Below are 21,341 nucleotides of genomic sequence, written 5' to 3'. Positions count from 1 at the left end.
AAAGGTAGGTAGTGTAGGAATTAAGAGATGAATGACATGTGTCATGGGTAGAAAAAGTTAATGAATTAATTAAATAAATAAATATTTATTATAATTAATAGAAGAAGTAGGATAATTAAATAAATAAGATATTTATCCATACCTGGGATGCGAGCAGTGAGAGGATGATGCGGTAGAGCTTCCCTACATCTTCCGGAGCAGGTACCTGATTGGGCAGACACCCTATGTGCTAGAGAGGTAGCTAATGGATAGGGTTGGTAGGCAGTTCAGCAGGATCCAGTGGATGCCACGGGGTTCAGGCATGTATGCACAGACTGTGAGAGATCTGGCGCAGTTTGGACCCCTATTATCATATGATCAGGCTGTTACGCAGCTGGTAGAGATGATGCCCTTACCCTGGGATATGTGGCCAGAGATCGAGGATGTCGGCATGGATGTCGAGTACATAGCATACTAGGCGGAGCATCCATTCCCATGCCTAACGAATCCCGGAGAGCCACTAGATGGAGATGGTGGTGGGGATGATGATGATGGTGGAGCTGATGGGGGCAGAAGTCGACAGAGGAGGAGGGGAGCAGTTGGAGAGAGGAGGGTTGCACCATGGATAGAGGGTGGAGAGGACAGGCAGGCTCAGGTGGTGAGGGGTCGCGGTGGATTGCCGCTATAGGTGCCAGCAGCACAGGGTCCCAGACAGGTGCAGGTACAGGGACAGGTACAAGGACAGATACCAGTATAGGCACAGGCACAGGGGCACACACCCATATAGGGGGAGCCATAGGTAGAGCCATAGGGAGCTGATGCAGAGGAGGATGAGCTGACAAAGCTGAGGGAGATCTGGCAGGGACAAGCAGATGAGATCTAGGAGTTGGAGAGGGAGAGGGATAGGCTCAGGAGGCAGCTCTGAGATACTGAGCGGGAGCAAGACCAGGCCATTCAGCGCTACATAGAGGCTGAGACAACACTAAGGGTTGGGAGACAAGGAGCAGAGGACATAGGGGTCAGATATGCCTATGTTCTACGGGCTGGGGAGGAGGTTGCCTACTGGCGGGATCTCTATTATTGTGCAGTGCTAGTGGATCAGTGGGCGAGGAGCTTCCATAGACCATCACAGATAGCGACAACTACGAGACGGAGCCGGAGGAGACAGGCATCGAGTGGTGGGGTTATGGGTCCTCCACCACCACCAGATAGAGGGGACAGGAGGGATGATCCTAGGGTGGGTCCTTCAAGGGCTCAGATTCCATCGAGGCCAGGTGGCTCCGAAGGAGGGAGTTCATCATAGCCATAGAGGGCTCCCTATGTATCAGTATTGTACCATTTTTGTATGATGATGTAGACACCTACGGGTGATTGTAGCCATATGATTTTTTGACATCATTGTATCATGACACTTTATATATATATATATGAGATGATTCATCTTTGTGGCAGCTATATGCATGTGTACCTATGTGATGCTTCTATATGTTTTATGATGTATGTTTCTATGTGACTCTTATGATATGGATGCAAATATGTATATGATGCAATGCAATATTTTTGTTCTTTTATGTTTTATATGTGTATGCATGATGCAAATATGAATGTATGAAATGCAGATGAATATGATAATGCAAATGTAAATTGTGCTAACAGGTGTTGTGTGCAGGATGTGATGCAGTTGTGATATCTATATGTATGTATGAAATGCTAACATGTGGTAATGCAGGTGCAACTACATGAAATGTAAATATTTTTGGTGTGTCATTATACTCAGTCATGTGATAGCAAGCTATGCAGACTCAAGAAGGACGATGGAAGTCAATCAAAAAAGGGGGATGAAAGACAGAAGATATGAAAGTGAAAGAGCTTCATGTGCGTTATCATCATTAAGCTTTATTATGGCAAGTAGGTTATGACAATCGAGGCATATGCTCGACCTAGAAAGTCATTGTACCTGTTTGCATGGAGATAAGACAATCACAAACAAGGAATGCCCTAGTTCATACTTGACTCTCAGTGTCCTCATATCCTTGGACAAGGCATAGCATTACTAAGAGACAATCCATAGACAGCAAAGAAAAATAGGTGACAATACCTCATCCTCGCCTTTCTAGTCAAAGACATCCTGGAGATAGAATCTCTAGTCAGAGACATCCTGGAAAAGCTAAAAGACATGTCACCAAAAGGATAAAATCAAAAGAAAACCAAGACTCGACACCAACATCCACTGTAGTCCTCAAGTTTAGTGTCTCTTGTCACTTGTACAAGTCTTATTTGATTGTGGTCACAATGTTTACTTTCACAAAAGGATAGATAGCACTGAACCATATGTTGTCTGAGTCTGTTGAAAGATTTGATTTGTTGAAGCCCATTGTTGCTGCTATCTCATCTAAAACTGACTGAATCCATGAAATTGATACTTTATTGCGGAGAAGATGAAACTTTATTGCGGATTTGTGATGCAAATGTTTCTTTATTGCGGATTGTGCGCGGATAGACTGAAGAAAGTTGGAAGAAACTGTACTCCTCAAAACATGTGATGTTCTCAATTCCACACCCTTCATTAGATGTAGGATTTGCCTTAGCCACAAATAGGATCTGATTTATTATGGATGGAAAGGAGTGAAAAGGGAGGTTTATTATGAATCGCGAACCAATCTTGGGTAGATCAATAACAAGCCATGAAGGGAATGTGTAAGTTTATTATGAATGGATAGGTTGTGAGTGTGTGCAAAGTTAAAGGATGAAAGTGAATCCTAAAGGAGGGAGGAGCAATGTCTCTACACATGGCGCTGGTGACCCAGTTTTCACCATGGTACTTGCCCAGGGCGCCACAGAAGTGGTTTTCACTGTTGGACGAAATGTTTTCTCTTTACTGTTTTCAATTTTTCAATGTTTTTTGTGTCACAAGGCGCCTATTTGCCAGGTTTTCACCAAGTAACAATTTTTTTGTTTTATAAATTTTTTTTGTATTTTTGAATTTTTATTTTTTTTGTATTTTTTTTTATTTTTTGATTTTTTTGTATTTTTGAAATTAGGATACTCTAAAGAGCTATGTGTAAAACCTGTGAAGGTGCATGTTGTTGATAGGATCCTCCAAAGGTTCACCTTCTGTAGTTGAGAGCTGATATGCCTCTGATCCATATGTTGTTGTAATGATGTAAGGACCAAGCCAGTTTGGTTTGAACTTGCCCTTCTCTTTGTCTTGCTGATTTTTAGGATTTTCTCTGAGAACTAAGTCACCTACTTCAAATGTGTGAGGATTGACTTTATGACTGTAGCTGCATTGTTCCTTGACTGATTGATGTGTAGCTCGAGTGACTGTCTTCCTTGATAAAGGAACTGAGATAGAAATACTAGTGTGTGGATTACATAGTCCCATATGCATGTCACCTAAAGAAAATTGGGCATCTCTGACAATGAAGTCCTTCGAGGAAGCTCCATTAAAGGTCCATGACGTATCGCCAGAAGGGAATGGATGTGCGGAACAAGTGGATGAGCTATGAAGACTTATGATTGCGAAAAGAAGTGAAAGTAGGATGGCATGATGGAGACTTAGGATCAACAAGTATGCTTTATGACTTAAAATTGTAGAACTTTTGCCCCCAGTTATTTTGATATTAGGGGAGATCAACTCTTGTTCCTTTTCTTTCATAGGATTTTTATCCTTGACTTTCATTTTTGTAGAGTCCAATAGCTTTTGATTTTGATTTAGACTAAAGGACTTTTCTTTATTATTGACTTTTAGATTTTTCTTTTCAAAGCTTGATTTTTGATCCCCAATGAGTAAGGGCTTTTGTAATTCTTGTTGATCCAAGTCTGGAAGTGGAGTGGAAATGGAATGAGTAGATGATATGGTAAAGCTATGTGAGTTCTCAAGAGGGCTGGTGATAGGCTCAATAGATTCTTTGTTGGAACCATTCTTAGGACTATTGATATCAAAATATGTTTGCACCACTAGAGGAGATTTGCATTCAGACTTAATAGCCACAACACTAGGTGGTTCACACCCAATTCCTTCAAAATTGTTTATAGATTGTTCCTGTAGACTGAATGTCTTAGGAGATAGTGGGAGTTGATCAACATGAAAGATATACTCACCACATCCCATGTCTTTAAACTTGAAATTTTCTTTGAGCTCTGCTTGCTTTGATGTAGAAGGTTTTAATGACTCAGGATCAATGTATGCAGAAGAAGGAACAGCTTCGCAATTACTAGGAATGATGGTCTCAGTTTTTAGTCTCAATTTATTGCAATATATGAATGGATTAGGATCACCATTAATTTTTATTTCAACTCCATTGTGAGGAAACTTAATGCATTGGTGATATGTAGATGGGACGACCCTCATTTCATGAATCCAAGGACGCCCTAGCAATATGTTATAAGTGAGATCTAGGTCTAGTACTTGACAAACCACATCCTTTGTAATTGGCCCAACTCTGAGAGGTAAGGTGACTGTGCCCTTGGATGAACGCTCTTCATCGTCATATGCCTTGATGGTGATTTTTTTTGTAGAATTCACAGCTTTATCAGAATATCCCAATTGTTTAATTGTGCTCAATGTACAAATGTTTAGACCTTCTCCTCCATCTATCAAGACTCATTTTATGCAGTGTTTGTGTATGAAGGCTTCAATGTGTAAAGGTGTGTTATGTGGCTGACTTACGGAGGTGTCATCGACTTCTGTGAAAGTAAGGGGGTGTGGAATGGAAAGGTATCCCACCATGGCTTGAAACTGGTCCACATTTAGATCAGTAGGGATGAAAGTGTCTCTCAAAGTTTTATCAAGAATGGCTTTATGTGCGGGGGATATGCGTAAGAGCTCAAGGATGGAGATGAGCACGGGTGTCTTCCCTAACTGTTCTAAAAGGTCATACTCAAGTTTGGTTGATGAGGAAGCAGTGTTCTTGGCTGGAGCACCTTGCAAAGTGATTTTACCTTGACACGTTGTAACATGACATTCATAGGTAGGTTCGCAAGAAGATCCAACACCTTTTAGGACAATCTTAGGTCTCCGGGTATAATTCTTAGGGTTTTTGTCCTTGATGATAATGGTAGAGACATAATTGTCCATTGAAATGCGATTGATAGTCGAATCATAGTTATAGGTTGCTTTGGTATAGTTGGTTTGGTCATCTGTGGCTTTAGCTTTTCCCTTGTCATGTTTTCGGAATGATTCCTTAAACATCTCATGTTCTTGATTGGATGAGTGTCCCTCAATTTCAATATCACCTCTATCAATGAGATCTTGTATGATGTTCTTCAGTCGATGACAATTTCCTGTCTTATGACCCTTGCTCTTATGAAATTCACAAAACTCATCATCATTCCACCAATTTGGTTTAACCTTTGGTTCATATGGAGGAAAATCTGGAACTGTGATTACTTTGTGTGCCACTAGCTTTTTGAAAACTGACTCAAGTGGTTCTCCCAAGGGAGTGTATTTCCTTCGTGATCTGGAAGTTTTTTGAGTATTCACTTGATTGTTTGTAGAACTTGATCCTGAAAAAAATGAATTTGGGTCGCACTGTGTTGGCATCAACAACACCATCATTCACTGTGTTCTTGTTTTTATTCCAAAATCTTGGCTTGTCTTTTCCCTTAAAGTCATCTTTGTTTTCCTTGAATATCTTAATGACTCCTTGTTCAATTAGGACCTTTTCTGTCGCTAAGCCTTTTTCAATAACGTCCTTGAAGGTGGACAAACAATCTTTCCTTAGATCATAGCCAATCTCTTTGTTAACATTTTGGGTGAACATTTCTACCATTTGTTTTTGTGGAATTTCACAAGAGCATCTACTGGCTAGATTTCTCCATCTTTGTAAAAATGATGCAAAAGACTCTCCCTCTTTTTGCTTGGTGTTGCAAAAAGTAGTGACTAATATGTCTATCTCTATGTTGTAGGAGAAATGTTGGATAAATGCCTCTGCTAAGTCACCCCATGACTTAATGCTAGGTGGAAGTTGGGAGAACCATTCCATAGCTTTATCACCTAAGCTTTGTGGGAATAAACTCATCAAATATGTCTCTTTTGCTGCTACCTCAATGCAAGCTGTGAAAAACTGTCTTATGTGTGCCTTAGGATCCCCTTTTCCTCTATACTTATCAAACTTAGGCGTCACAAAGTGTGTAGGAAATGGAGGCATTCGAACGCTCTTGTCCAATGGATAAGGATATATGTCTCTCATTATGTATGTTGGCTTTGGTGTATTTATGTCCTCCATTTTCTTTTGTAAGTCCCTGATTTGTTGCTCCAAATTGCTCTTCGGTGGAGATCGACTTCTTGGACCATACCCCATGCTTGAAGCACCAATTGGAGGAGGAGCATGTTGCATATATGGATGATATTGATCATACACATGTTCATATGGAGGAGGTCTATAATGATGCTACATATATGGACCACTTGGTATAGATTCATGTTGAGGAATGCCATATCTATTTTGTCCATGTATACCATACTCTACAGGCATGTCATGTTCTAATGTGTTGCCTCCAAATTTGACACGGGGTTTCCTTGTGTCCAAATTTTGAGCATGCCTTTGAATATCCAATTGCTTTGGTGGTTGATCCTTAGCATTGATATGTGATTGAGCATATTTCTCTACATAAGACTTCCATAATGGTCTGCAAAGGCGAGTATCATATGCTTGACCATGTGTATGTGGGACCTCTGGTTTTTGAAACAAAGATGATGGTGATTCAAGTACCATATATGGTCCTCTATTGCCTCCACTATTAGGCCTTCTTTGATCCATGTTAGAGTGAGGTTGTTGCAAAGGCCTACCTTCCATTATTTGAGACATGTCAAAATCATGAAGTATCTTGGCTCCACTTTGTGCCATCATTTGTAAGAAGTATTGTCTATCCCTCCTCATTATTTCCTCAACCAATCGATTGAAATGGGGATTCATAATGCATTCTTCCACATCTACTGAATGTATAGAAAAGTTGTCCATATTGTCATTGTGTGTATCATTGTTGTTTGCAGTGTCCATGTTCTCAACATTTGGTATGTTTCTATAGGCATCCATGCCAGGTAATGTAGTATGATCAGAATTGAAAAAGATATCATTATCATACTCATAAAAACTCATGTTTGTGGACTCTTGAGCCTCTTTAGTTTCTCTCCGAGATTTTTGAAGATGGGTTTCAACCATGAACTAGGTATTGACTGAGATGTGTGAGACTAGATGAAAAAAGGAAAAAGTATGGAAGACCAAGAGTTGGATGGAATGTAAATGAATCTGAGGTGTACTTGCAATGTCCAAAGTGTAAGACCAAGTATGTATGTAGTAGAGTAGGCGTGACTTCCAAAGAGAGGATAGTTTCTCTTGATGAGGTAAGTTGACCTTGACTCTAAGTAAGACCAAATGAGACCCAAAGGTAAGAAACCTTGATGAGGGACCACTTAGCAAAGTGTTGTTGTATGTAGTGTGTTGACAAAGTATGATGAGGACAAGCAAGTGACCTTTTGACTCAAGTTTAGATAATTGTGAATGTAAAGTGAGATGTGAAGCAATGATGGACTTTATGAGACTCAAAGACAGGTTGAATGCTAAATGAAACCTTGGAGAAATGACCTAGGAAGCTCAAGAATTCTGAAACTGACTGTGTTTGTTTGCTGGACTGTAAAAGTTTTTCAATTTTGAACACAGACGCGCCTATATATTTCACAAACACGATTTCCTGATGCAGACGTGGCTTTGTTCAACACAAACGCGCTTCTGAGATTTTTTTAAAGTGCACTGTTGATTCTGGAATCACAGACGCGTTTCTGCCCTTCATAGACGCGGTTATACAACACAGACGCTATTATGTCAGACACAGATGCGTTTCTGCAAAATTTGTGCAATCTTTTCCAATTTGTGAAGTCATTTTGTTGTAACCAAATCTGACTATTTGACTATTTTTCGTAACAAGAGGACACAGTGTTATCGAAGACCTAATGTTTGCAAGTGTCTAGACTCCAAAATGACTCCAATAAAAAGTGTGTTGTTTGATGTAAAAATGTTTTGCATACACTTGAAGACACAAAAGACACAATGTTTTGTTGTTTAGTCTTGAATGTTTTGAATTTTTAAAATAAGTCAAGCACAATTCTTATGGCTGGCCAAGACAATAGTTGTTGATCCCACATGGGGTTTTACCCCCGAGGCTACGCTATTCAGAGCGGATACTTAGATGCTTGAGCTCACTGGCTCCACCCTCGGCACTCACTTCTCGGGTCAGCCAAGCATCAGTCCCCATGAAAACTCCCCGTGGCAAACTTTGTATCTCTACTAAGAACCGTATGTGTGTGGGCCGCTACCAGAGGTCCGACCTCCTGCCCCAACAACTAGAAGGATTTGGGCTTCTAAAACAAAAAAGTGCTAGTAAGGGCATCCGCTTGTGTGGCCATACATGCGACACTTTCATCTCTATAAATACAGAAGGCTCCCAACCGGTAGGGGTTACGCCCTACAACTGATCAAATAAATTTGATCAAACGGGTTTATGGGGAGACATAGTGTCGGTATGAACTAATCAGCACACGTTATCCATAGTTTTCACCATGAATACAGTTGTTTATAATGGTTGGGAAGAGGTGGGTTTTCCTCGCTACCACTTGGGTCATTCTCTTCTCACTAGTAGTCCTAATGACCACACGGGAAGACAGGCTCTCTAAAGATTAAACAAAAAGAGCCTATTGCTCAAGACACAAAAGACAATGATTCAATTTTAGTGCACCAATTGAAGTGTTTGCTAGTCTATGAAAACAAGGCACACAACAAAAATCCAAAAACCCTTGCCAAGGACCTGCAACAAAGATTTATTAGTAGTTTGGATTGTTTCAAATGATCACCCCTTCCTGCAAGCACACAAGTTAGGTAAATTTTAAATCCAAAAGACTTTGTGAAAATAGGTGCCTTCAACCAAACGATTTTTCTTTCAAGACAAGCTGCACCAATTTCATTAGCTAGATCTGAAAATGTTAGCTCAAAATAAACCAGATCTGAAACCATAAATGGAAAACCCAAAACTGAATCAATAAACCCAAAATTTGAAACCGGTGAACACAGACGCGATTACCCTCAACACAGATGTGACTTCCTGTCGCAGACACGGTTCTGTGAGACACAGACGTGACTCCAGAACGCAGACGTGACCTCTGGACGCAGACGCGGCTAAAAACACCACAGACGCGACTTAATAACACAAACGCGATTCCCGGGACCTGCAAAATAAAATACTGCCAATAACACAGACGCGATTCCAGATGTCGCAGACGCGCCCGAAAATCAAAAACGCGATCCGAAAGTGCACAGACGCGGGAATATCAAAATGCTGTCGAAAACATCAGATCTGCAACTTCAAAACACAAGATCTGCAACAAAAATTTTAAATACAAAAGGGACAAGAGTCCAACTGGGCATGCCAAAATGTATATGGTGAAAATGGATAATAATAATAATGATATTGAAAGGCTAAATGAATTCAACCACAAAACCCTAGCTTAACAACAACAAAGATCCACCATAACATATGAAGATTACCTAAGACAATGCAAATCAAATGAAATCACAAAGATTATACCATTACATGTCCAATAGGGTTTTGATCTCCATTCTTCCTATCTCCATTGATCTTGCTTGATATATTTGCTCTCAGATTTTATGTGCACAAGAGCTCAACAAAGAACGGAATGTGGTTGCAAGTAGAATCGTAGTGTAGTCAAGTGCATAAAATTCATTAGGGTTTGATAATGAAGAAAGCATCTCCTTATATAGAAGACACTATATGAAATGGAGGGATAAGATTGAGAGGTGTAAAAGGAGGTCGGCTATGATTAGAGGGTAGGTAGAGGAAATAATAAAATAATGAAAGAGGTAGGTAGTGTAGGAATTAAGAGATGAATGACATGTGTCATGGGTAGAAAAGGTTAATGAATTAATTAAATAAATAAAGATTTATTTAATTAATAGAAGAAGTAGGATAATTAAATAAATAAGATATTTATTTAATTTAGGAAAAGGATAATTTAAATAAATAAATGTATTTATTTAAATGAGAAATAAGGCTCGAAGAGGATAAATGAATTAAATAAATAAATAAAGATTTATTTAATTAATAGAAGAATTAAGCTTAGATAATTAAATAAATAAAATAATTATTTAATTAGACTGGACAATTTTGGGTTTCTACACATATAATGTGCAATTTTTAGATTATGAAGTTACATAAAAGCTCAAATTTATGGATTGTAACATTATAAATTGTATACCTTGTGCAATTCCACATTGTGTTTACCCAATCTTGTGCAAATTAGCTCACCCAATGTCTAGATTAACAATATTGGTCTCACCCTCTAGTGCCTAGCCCTTTGTACCAAAAATGGTTGGACACTAGCACTCAGTGTTAGATTCCTTCCAATTTGGATCCAAATTCAAATATGTGAATGTTATCTTTGTGTTATTAATTCTTATATTCATTTTGTTGACCTCTCCTAGGTAATTGTTGATAATTGGGTGTTCATTGCATATAAAAGCAACTCCCTTTCTTATTTGCAACACCTTTTAAGAATTCTTGTCTCTCCAATCATAAGAATTCAAGAGCTCAATCAAGTTGAAAAGCTTGAAACCATTATCAAACATACAATGGTCTACTATCAAGTACCATTCATTGTTTATGATTCATCACTATTTTCATGTTGTACTAGCCTTTTGCAAGACTTTATGAGAGAAAGTCAACATCACCTTACTTGAGATTCAACAAGGGGTTTTTTGCCTAAGTTAATCATTTCAGTTTTTTTTTGTTTATTTGCCTTTACTCTTGAGAGAAGATGTGATAGTTTTCATCATTAATAATATCTATTGTGGATGTGGGAACACCAACATGAAATTTGACTTAGGCAAGCATATATACAACACAATCTTTTACCCTCTTTCATGTATGCCAGCACAGATTAAAAGGATTGTAGTTAAGACAATTGTACAAATGGATAAAGTAGTGTAGCATCATAAATTGTACGCACTTGCTAGGGTGGTACAATTTCACACCTAGTTTAGCACCCGCCTTGGCGCATTTTGCATTTTGCATTGCATTTCCCCTTTAGCACTTAATTAATTAATTTAATTAAGTCTAAGGTTCTATTTCATCATCATCTACATCATAAAGTTGGGCCCTTTCATTAAAGTGTGCCCCTTTCATTTTATTCTTTCAATACACCATTTAATCAAAAACCCTAATTAGGTCCTATTGTGAACTTGGGGGCTTGATTTCGGGGGTCAAAACATCTTGAAATCACCTGTAACTTCGGGATTCTCTCTAAAATCATCATATCCGATGGCCCTGAAAATTTGGTGAAAAGTTGTCAGGACCATGGTGCCCGGAGTGCACACGGTCCCAGACATTTTTCCCGAAATTTTAGGAGTGCGATCCAATCATAAAATAAAGCTTAACCCCAAGAAATTGATGGGAGATTCAATCTCTAGGTCGGCCAAAAGTTGAAATTAAGACCTAGGATTTCATATATAAGAGCTCTCTTTCTTCATTTGAAAGGAACCAATTTTTGGTTTCAAGGACCTTCTATGTAGCGAAAGAGCAGATCTTTGAAGACTTCAACAACATTCAACATCCATCCATCAAGCATCTATCAATTTCATTCATCCATTTAGGGCTTTGAAGGCATTGAAGAGCAATAAGGGATCACTGACTGAAGATTGGCTTGTACCCCTCCCTTGGGGTTGGGTATGATTTCATGTTGTTTTCATGTCTTTGCATAAGCCTCATTATATCATTTGTATTCATGCTTTAGATCACTTTGCATCTTGATTTAGAGCATTTACATTATCATTTGCAAGCAATTAGGGTTTACTTTCTAGGTTGCTCTAGTTTGCTTACTTGCATTTTAGGATCTTGCACACACACAAGGTCTGCACACACACTACTTTTACAATACAACTTGGCTATTCGTGGAGGTGGAAATCACCAAAGCGGGGGTTTGACTAAGGCAAAACCCTATATAGCCGCCCACCATACCTTTTCAGATATAAGTGCAGGTTTCAGGATTCGAACGACGCCGCAAGTTGCAAATCCAACGGAAGTAGATGGAGACTGAACTTCACACCAAATTGCAGAGCAGAAAGCCAAGACAGGGGCGTGGGGTGCCCTGGTCCTGCCAGGACAGGGGCGCTGGGCGCCCTGGTCCCTGGGATAGGGGCGCTGGGCACCCCGATCCTTCTATCAGACAGCAAGTTTCAGCATTTCCGACAGCTTTTCAGGTTGCAAAACAGTAGTTTCAGGAGCAGTTTCAGGAGCAAAATCAGGACAGTGGCGCCCGCGCCCCCGTCCCGAACATTTTCACTTAGATTTTAACTCCAGGTACACATCTGCATTCTTCTCTTGTCCTTGTGTTTACATCTTTCCATTGTTTAATCTCAATTCTGCAATCTTGTTACTAGTTCATACTTACACTTTAGGGTTAATAGTTGAACTTGCATCATTCTATCTATCATTTGCAACAAAGGAATAGAAATCCTAATAGGTAGCCCCTGGCTCTCTCTTCCACAAAAAGAAGTAGCCAATTGTGTGATACCTCTAGGCTCTTTTGTATTCCACAAATGTGTGATTGAAAGTGAGATTAGGGCATGTTTGCTTAGTGTCACTTTTTCCCCTACACATCTTGGTGAACCCGACGTGAATCTTATTATTGCTTTCTCTTGCATTACATTTGTTAGATCTAAATCTAGATTTAGCGTGTTTCATTTGAGTTTCATTTTCAAAAAAAAAAAAGAAAAAAAAAAGAAGGAAAAGAAAGAGTGTGTTTTGTTTCTTTGCATTGTGTGCAATTTTTATTTCAAAATGTCAGATTTTTATTTGCAAGATGTTCATATTTGTGATGATTATGAGTTAGATGAAGCTTTAGATGAGTTTTTGAAACCTAAAGATACCAAACCTTCATTTTACCAAAAACTCATAAACATTGTTACTATGCCATTTCGTTGTGATGAGAAAGATAAGTCGAATGATTCCTCTCAAGGGTACATTCCTATCAACTCTTCCACTAAATCTAGTAACATGGTTGTTTTCAATGATCCCCTCTATGAAGAGATATCTCCTTTTGAATCAAAAGATAAACCTTTTAATAGATATGATCATGCTTTGTTGGATGATGCCCTTGATGACTTTGTGGCTCCTAAAAAACGCTCCCTTCATGAGGATCCTTTTGTGCAAGAAGATGACATTATCCCTACATTTCCTAGTGATGGCATTTCCAACAAAATTCCCACTAGAGATGATGAATTAATGATAAATGCTTACCCTTCTCCTAAAGTTTGTCTTACCCATAAGCATCCCTTAAAGAAAGAAGATGAAATAAAAAGCAATTTCCTTAATTCTCTCTCCCCTAAAGATCATATTGAACATATTTTGAGGAAAGAGGATGAGTTTAACACATCTATTGATGCTCTCCCTCCTAAGGATGAGGAATTAATAAACAATGTTATCTCCTCTCCCGAAATTGACAATACTTCAAACATTCCTTTCAACAACCTCACTATTTGGGATGAACCATTAGAGGAAGGTATAGATTATTCTCTACCCCTAGCCAAAGGGGATGAAATCAAGATTGAAAACTCCCTTGATCGTTTCTCACCTTCCTTGAATCTCAATCATTCTCCCTCTAAAAATAAAGCATCTCCCTCTCCTCAACTTGGTTCTACTCATAAGGAAACCTTAGTTCAAAACAAGATGGTTAACATCTCTTTCAAAGATCTCCATCTCAAAAGTGAGACTTTAGAGAGTAATGTTGATCCTTCTCCTAGAGAGTTTATTCCCCATGTAGATCCTTTGATGATAGAGGATGATATGACCTTTCCTAGTATTACTCTTCCTACTTGAACATCAATGCCTACCCCTTGTCTCTCTCCTAAAATTGATTTAATCTGTGATAAGATTTTAGTGCAAGAGATGACTATCAATAATTCTTCCAACACTTTTATTCATTCCTCTAAACCATCCTCAATTAATTTGATACGTGTGAATGAAACACCTAGCAAACCTATCTTCACTGTCCAAGGTGCCTATCCTTCTCAAAATTCTCAACCTTTAAATAAGCCTATCTTAGTGGTCCAAGGTGGTTATGCTAATGATTCTTTTTGCACTCCTAAGAAACCTATTATTACTGTGCAAGGAGGTTATTCTACTAACAGCCCTTATGAGTATGCTAAGCATCTAACTAGAGAGAGTTATAATGCGGTTGCTCATACATATAATACTAGAAATAATAGGCAACCTAATCCTCCTCCTGTTACTCCAGTTTCTCTTCCTAATCCTCAACCAATTCTTCCGCAAGCTCCACGGATTTCACAAGTTCCGCAAGCTCCACGGATTTCACAAGTTCTTGGTAAGGAATATGATCTCATAGAACAACTTAAAACTACTCCTACTAAGATATCCCTTTGGGATTTGATCCAAACTTCTTCCGCTCATCATGGAATGTTACAAGATGCCTTGAAAGATTTGAATGTTCCTCCACCTAATACATCTAGTAATATAGTGTCTTTGGTTAACTCTATGATGAATCCTAAAGCTCAAATTGTGTTCACTCAAGATGAGTTGCCTACTAGCGAAATTCAACATCAATATGATCCCTTGATGATTGTGGTTATCATAAATGACACTGCTATAAGATGAACACTGGTAGATAATGGTTCTAGCCTTAATGTGTGTAGCATTAATCTATTGCATAAGATGAATGTGAATACATCCCTTATTGAGCCTGACTCTCATCCCATTCGAGGCTTTGATAATGTGGCTAAGTCTTCATTAGGTATTATCACCTTACCCATCACAGTGGGACCTGTTACTTTGCCTACTCCTATCCATGTTATGTCGGGAAATCTAACATACAACTTGTTATTAGGGAGACCTTGGATTCACAGTATGCAAGCCGTTCCCTCTACATTGCATAGACAAGTTAAATTTATTTATAATAATAAGACATATAACTTGATAGGTGATACTAATTTTCAAGCTTGTTTGAAAACATCTACTTCCAAAGGGAGTTCTTCTAAGCCTTCCTCTTCTATTGATGACTCGTTAAACAAGATACCTATGGATGAATCATTACCCTCTGATAATCAAAATTCTTTGGATGAGTCTAAAGTTCTTGAAGAAGATTCTTCTCAACTTGAATCTACACATGAAAAGGCTTTTGATCTTGAGAAGGTTCTCGCAGAAGACGATTGGGGATCTCTTGATTTCAATCCCACCTTCGTAGGTGAGTATAGGGTTCCTCCTAGAGAGCTTAAAGTTAAAAAGAAGGAAGAAACTAGAGATCAATCAGTCTTACCTAAACCTATGAGCAATAATTTTGTGGCTGCTTCTCAAAATTTTTCTCCTCACACCTCTAATTCTAAAGAATTTGATTCTTTGTCTTATGAAAAACCACCTTTTCTTTCTGAAATGGCTAATCGTTATGGTCGTGGTTTTCATATTTTGGCTAAGAGTGGCTATAGTGGAAATGGTTGTGGCGCAAATGAACAAGGAATTAAAGTTCCTTTAGAACATAACATGCATGAATATTCATTTGGACTTGGATATAATCTTTCTAAGCCCACCAAAGCATCTAAAAGACCATCTCTCAGTGTGAATGCTATATTTAGTAGTGATGATGATCTCACTTCAACTAAATCATCTTCTACTTCTATCAACTCTCATTCCCCTCATAAGGAAATCTTGGCGATGAACAAATCTCTTTATGAATCCCCTCAAATTTCTAAATCCACTTATGAATCTTTATCTCCTATTCATCATAAAGTCCTTTCCTCCAGGGATAAGGCTCTAATAAGTTACACTCATCCCTCTTCTAAGATTTCTTTTGACTTTTCTTCTTCAATTTTTATCACTTTATACATGTTTTTGATCTCACTTATAGTTGAGCATTTAGCATGTCATATTCAAATACCTCATTTAGTCTATCATGTCTTTAAATAACATTAATGGCTATTATGTTTCTCATCATTCTGTGACATTGGTAGCTTATTTACTAGGGGCTCATTGTCATTCATGATGGTACACTTTCAAGTGCAATCATATTTTTGAAGCAACATAATAGCCTAATTTTTCTATGTTATCTCTTGTTCCTATGGGGGCAAGAGTGATTTCATACATCTCTTCCTTTTATGGTTAAAATTTCCCTTTGGGGTAATAGTGTGGAAATATTGATCATCTTTTTCTTAGAATTCTCTTTTCCTAGATATGGGAGAAGATGTGTATTCTCTTTCTTATCCTACCCACTTCTTGTGAGGAGCATTTTACATACACTAATGTCTTGCTTGCATGAACTCATGTGAGTATGTAGTACATTTTTCTTATGTCTAAATCTCTCCCTAGAAGATTGTGTAAGTCCTTCTCATTATCCTTATCCTTGGGAGGCAATGATCTTTCCTTATTTTTATCTAAGGATCCACTTTTTCCTATTTTGTGGATGGTGTGAACTTTATTACTTGATGTTATTCCTTGTATGCATTTGTTGTCGTTTGTTCAAGGATTCTCTCTTACAAGAGGTGTAAGGCCTTGACTACAACCTCTTTTGCACTTGGTAAAATACATCCATAATGAATTCACTCTCCCAATTGGGTTAAAAAGAGCGTCATCCTTCATTAAGAATCACTTTCACCTCGTAAAAGAAGGAAGTATTGCATTCTTATTCTCTTCTTTGTCTTATTCTAGAAGATGTTATATTTGTCTAAAACAATTCCTCTCGAGGATAGGTGTCTTTTGTACAAAGATCTCTTCTCCTCTAAGGATCTCCTTTACACATACTACAAGATATCCCTTTTCAACTATCTTATCCTTGCTTAAAGAGTGCAAACACTCCCTTGCTTGGATCTATGACATTGTTGCATTTTTGGGGTATCTTCTTTTGTGATGAAGGTAGGTATCCTTGTTCTACTTTGCTTATGACATAAACATTACACTTTTTGAGGAATGGGTCATTCTCGGAACTAGAGCACAGACTCTTAGAGCGAGATGTCGCGTTTTTTTTACTATACATATACAGGTTGTAGCATACTCAAGCATAGACTCCTATGAGGTGCTTCTAACCTCCCTTACACACACATGCACGAGGTTGAGTGGAACTAGCGGCATAAGGCTAGACTTTCTCACTCTCCTCCCTTACATGGATCACCTAGACAGACTCTAGGGGCTAGTTTTCCATGTCCTTTTTCCCATGGATCACCTAGACAAGATCTAGGGGCGAGAAGTCCATGTTTTCTCTCTCACTATTCTTCTCATGGATCACCAATGTGTGTATTCATGCTTTTTTCCTTTCTTTTCTTCTTTTTGCATTTTGTTTCCATTCACATCCTTCATCTTGTGTTAGAGAACTCTCAAATCCTCACACTCTTTGTTGTGTTGGAATTGAGATTTAGTCCTCTTTCTTACCAAGTTATTCTCCATTAGTTTTTGATCTCATATCAAATCTTCTTGTGAGCACTTGTCATCAATATTCTTTAACAATTCGAAGTGGTAAACATGATACCCTGTTTCAACTCACTAAAATTAGCAAGCCGAAACAAGGGGGGGCATATAGCTACCCTCAAATTTTCATCACCTTCCTTAGTAAGCATTAGGTGATTTTGTGATCTAACGTGTGTTTTGTAGGGTGCGGTTCCTAACTGAGTACTGCAGATACCGCTGGGGGCTTCGTTCGATAGACTTATGGATATAACCTTTTTCAAATAATGTTTACTTTTCTGTACTTTAGCTTGCATATGCACGTAGTGTTCATATGACCGCTAAAGTGGGGGCTAAATGTAGCGTCATAAATTGTATGCACTTGCTAGGGTGGTACAATTTCACACCTAGTTTAGCACCCGCCTTGGCGCATTTTGCATTTTGCATTGCATTTCCCCTTTAGCACTTAATTAATTAATTTAATTAAGTCTAAGGTTCTATTTCATCATCATCTACATCATAAAGTTGGGCCCTTTCATTAAAGTGTGCCCCTTTCATTTTATTCTTCCAATACATCATTTAATCAAAAACCCTAATTAGGTCCTATTTTGAACTTGGGGGCTTGATTTCGGGGGTCAAAACATCTTGAAATCACCTGTAACTTTGGGATTCTCTCTAAAATCATCATATCCGACGGCCCTGAAAATTTGGTGAAAAGTTGCTGGGACCATGGCGCCCGGAGTGCACACGGTCCCGGACATTTTTCCCGAAATTTTATGAGTGCGATCCAATCATAAAATAAAGCTTAACCCCAAGAAATTGACGGGAGATTCAATCTCTAGGTCGGCCAAAAGTTGAAATTAAGACCTAGGGTTTCATATATAAGAGCTCTCTTTCTTCATTTGAAAGGATCCCAATTTTGGTTTCAAGGACCTTCTATGCAGCAAAAGAGCAGATCTTTGAAGACTTCAACAACATTCAACATCCATCCATCAAGCATCTATCAATTTCATTCATCCATTTAGGGCTTTGAAGGCATTGAAGAGCAATAAGGGATCACCGACTGAAGATTGGCTTGTACCCCTCCCTTGGGGTTGGGTATGATTTCATGTTGTTTTCATGTCTTTGCATAAGCCTCATTATATCATTTGTATTCATGCTTTAGATCACTTTGCATCTTGATTTAGAGCATTTACATTATCATTTGCAAGCAATTAGGGTTTACTTTCTAGGTTGCTCTAGTTTGCTTACTTGCATTTTAGGATCTTGCACACACACAAGGTCTGCACACACACTACTTTTACAATACAACTTGGCTATTCGTGGAGGTGGAAATCACCAAAGTGGGGGTTTGACTAAGGCAAAACCCTATATAGCCGCCCACCATACCTTTTCAGATATAAGTGCAGGTTTCGGGATTCGGAAGATGCCGCAAGTTGCAGATCTAATGGAAGTAGACGGAGACTGAACTTCACACCAAATTGCAAAGCAGAAAGCTAGGACAGGGGCGTGGGGCGCCCTGGTCCTACCAGGACAGGGGCGCTGGGTGCCCTGGTCCCTGGGACAGGGGCGCTGGGTGCCCTGGTCCCTGGGACAGGGGCGCTGGGCGCCCTGGTCCTTCTGTCAGACAGCAAGTTTCAGCATTTCCGACAGCTTTTCAGGTTGCAAAACAGCAGTTTCAGGAGCATTTTCAGGAGCAGAATCAGGACAGTGGCGCCTGCGCCCCCGTCTCGAACATTTTCACTCAGATTTTAACTCCGGGTACACATTTGCATTCTTATCTTGTCCTTGTGTTTACATCTTTCCATTGTTTAATCTCAATTCTACAATCTTGTTACTAGTTCATACTTACACTTTAGGCTTAATAGTTGAACTTGCATCATTCTATCTATCATTTGCAACAAAGGAATAGAAATCCTAATAGGTAGCTCGTGGCTCTCTCTTCCACAAAAAGAAGTAGCCAATTGTGTGATACCTCTAGGCTCTTTCGTATTCCACAAATGTGTGATTGAAAGTGAGATTAGGGCATGTTTGCTTAGTGTCACTTTTTCCCCCACACAAGTAGATAGTGATGAACACTCTCAAACTTCAAACAATGAAGAACTATCAAACACTAGAGCTAAGAATTAGTGTTCAAATACTTTTTACTAAAATTTGGAGGACAACAACCTAGTATCCTCTCGACCCTATTTCTAATATTGACTTGTGATAAAATAAGATACAAGACAAAATCACCTATCACTTTATTTTGGCACAACCAACACCAAATTTTAGCATTGCGTTCTTCTTTGTATGTCATCTCCTGATTTGCAACTCTCTTCTATACTTCTATTTTATATGTTTTGTACTCCATCAAACTTGTTCAATTTAGCCTTCTTTAACCTAGTTCACTACACACACACAACCAATCCCAATCACATGAAATAAAAAAACAACATGACTCTTTCTTGTGGATAGCAAGCCAAGCCTACTCACATCTCTAATGTTTTATGGAATGATTTCACCTATGTTAATGCACATGTTAGTATAGGGCTTCCTTTCCTATATCACATGGATATAAACTTTACTTTTGGTTAGAAAGAAAATTCTAAGTTATTCAACATCACTTCTCAAGATATTTGTTGCATATATATTTTCAAGATCTACAATTTTAAGAAAGGGGTCCTAACAGCCCCATGAATAAAAATTCATGAATACTAGAAGTTGAGTCTCCAACGTTAGAAGTGTAAAAACATATTAAACATGGAACGTACCATTTGGGTTAAATAATGTAGGAGCAACATAACAATTGGTAATGACTATGATTTTTTATGAGAAGATTCATGACATCATCAAAATCTATGTGGATACATACTAGGAGAATCCAAAACAATAAAGGAACACCCATAGGTTCTTGAGCATATCTTTGACCCTTTGAGAGTGTAATAGGTGTAACTAAATCAAATTAACTATGTCTACATGACATAACATTAGGTAAACTCATAGGCTTTATTATCCCTCTTCATGGCATAAAAGTGGATCTCACAAAGGTCACCATTATTACAAACTCCAAAGAACCTAAAATAGCTATGTAGTCTCCAAGGAAAATTTAGGTTGTTCAAATGTTTATATCATAGCTACTAGTTAAATTCCTATCATTCTTCCATCTCATTAAGAAGAATAAAAAGCTCAATGGGATGAATCATGTGTCAATAGACCTTTGATAAGATTATTGAGTATCTCACCTCAACACCAATCCTTATGGAACCTATTCCAAGAAATCCATTGCTTCTCTATGTATCTGCAACATTAGTTACCTTACAGGAACTCTTAGCACATCATGAAATAGAAGGTCATTAACATGTCATGTGCACTATATTAATATAAATTTAGTGGGTTGTGAGCTTAATTATACTCCTATATAATGAGCATGTCTCGCTATCATATTTAGTTCACAAAATATCCAAAACTATATTCTAAGCCACAAAACCAAGCTCTTATAAAAAAAAAATTAACCCACTCAAGTAACTTGTATCCATGACTTCTCCCATGGATTGTATGGCTAAATGGCACCTAAATGGTCCATATTATTGAACAATTTAGACATTAAATATGTAGACAAAAAAGTAGTTGAGGCACAAGTAATGAAGCTTTGATACCATGTTAGAGCCACTCAAGGACTCAAGCTCTAAGTATCACCTACCATAACCAAAATAATCTTCTACAAGAGAGAAAAACAAGCTCATAATTTTTTTATATTGGGTGAAAAATATATTAGATCAATATACTCAATGATGTGCATATACAATCTATGCAATATAATATGAAGTGTACATATGAGTCTTTGTTTATATAAACAATATTGACAGACTGAACTAGACAAGATTGTAAAATGTGTCTTGATCCTATACAATGAGATGACTAGTGACAAG

This window comes from Cryptomeria japonica, chromosome 5, assembly GCF_030272615.1.
Source record: "Cryptomeria japonica chromosome 5, Sugi_1.0, whole genome shotgun sequence".
NCBI classification, from domain to species: domain Eukaryota; kingdom Viridiplantae; phylum Streptophyta; class Pinopsida; order Cupressales; family Cupressaceae; genus Cryptomeria; species Cryptomeria japonica.
The sequence above is the reverse complement of the archived record's forward strand: the minus strand, read 5'-3'. Positions refer to the sequence as shown.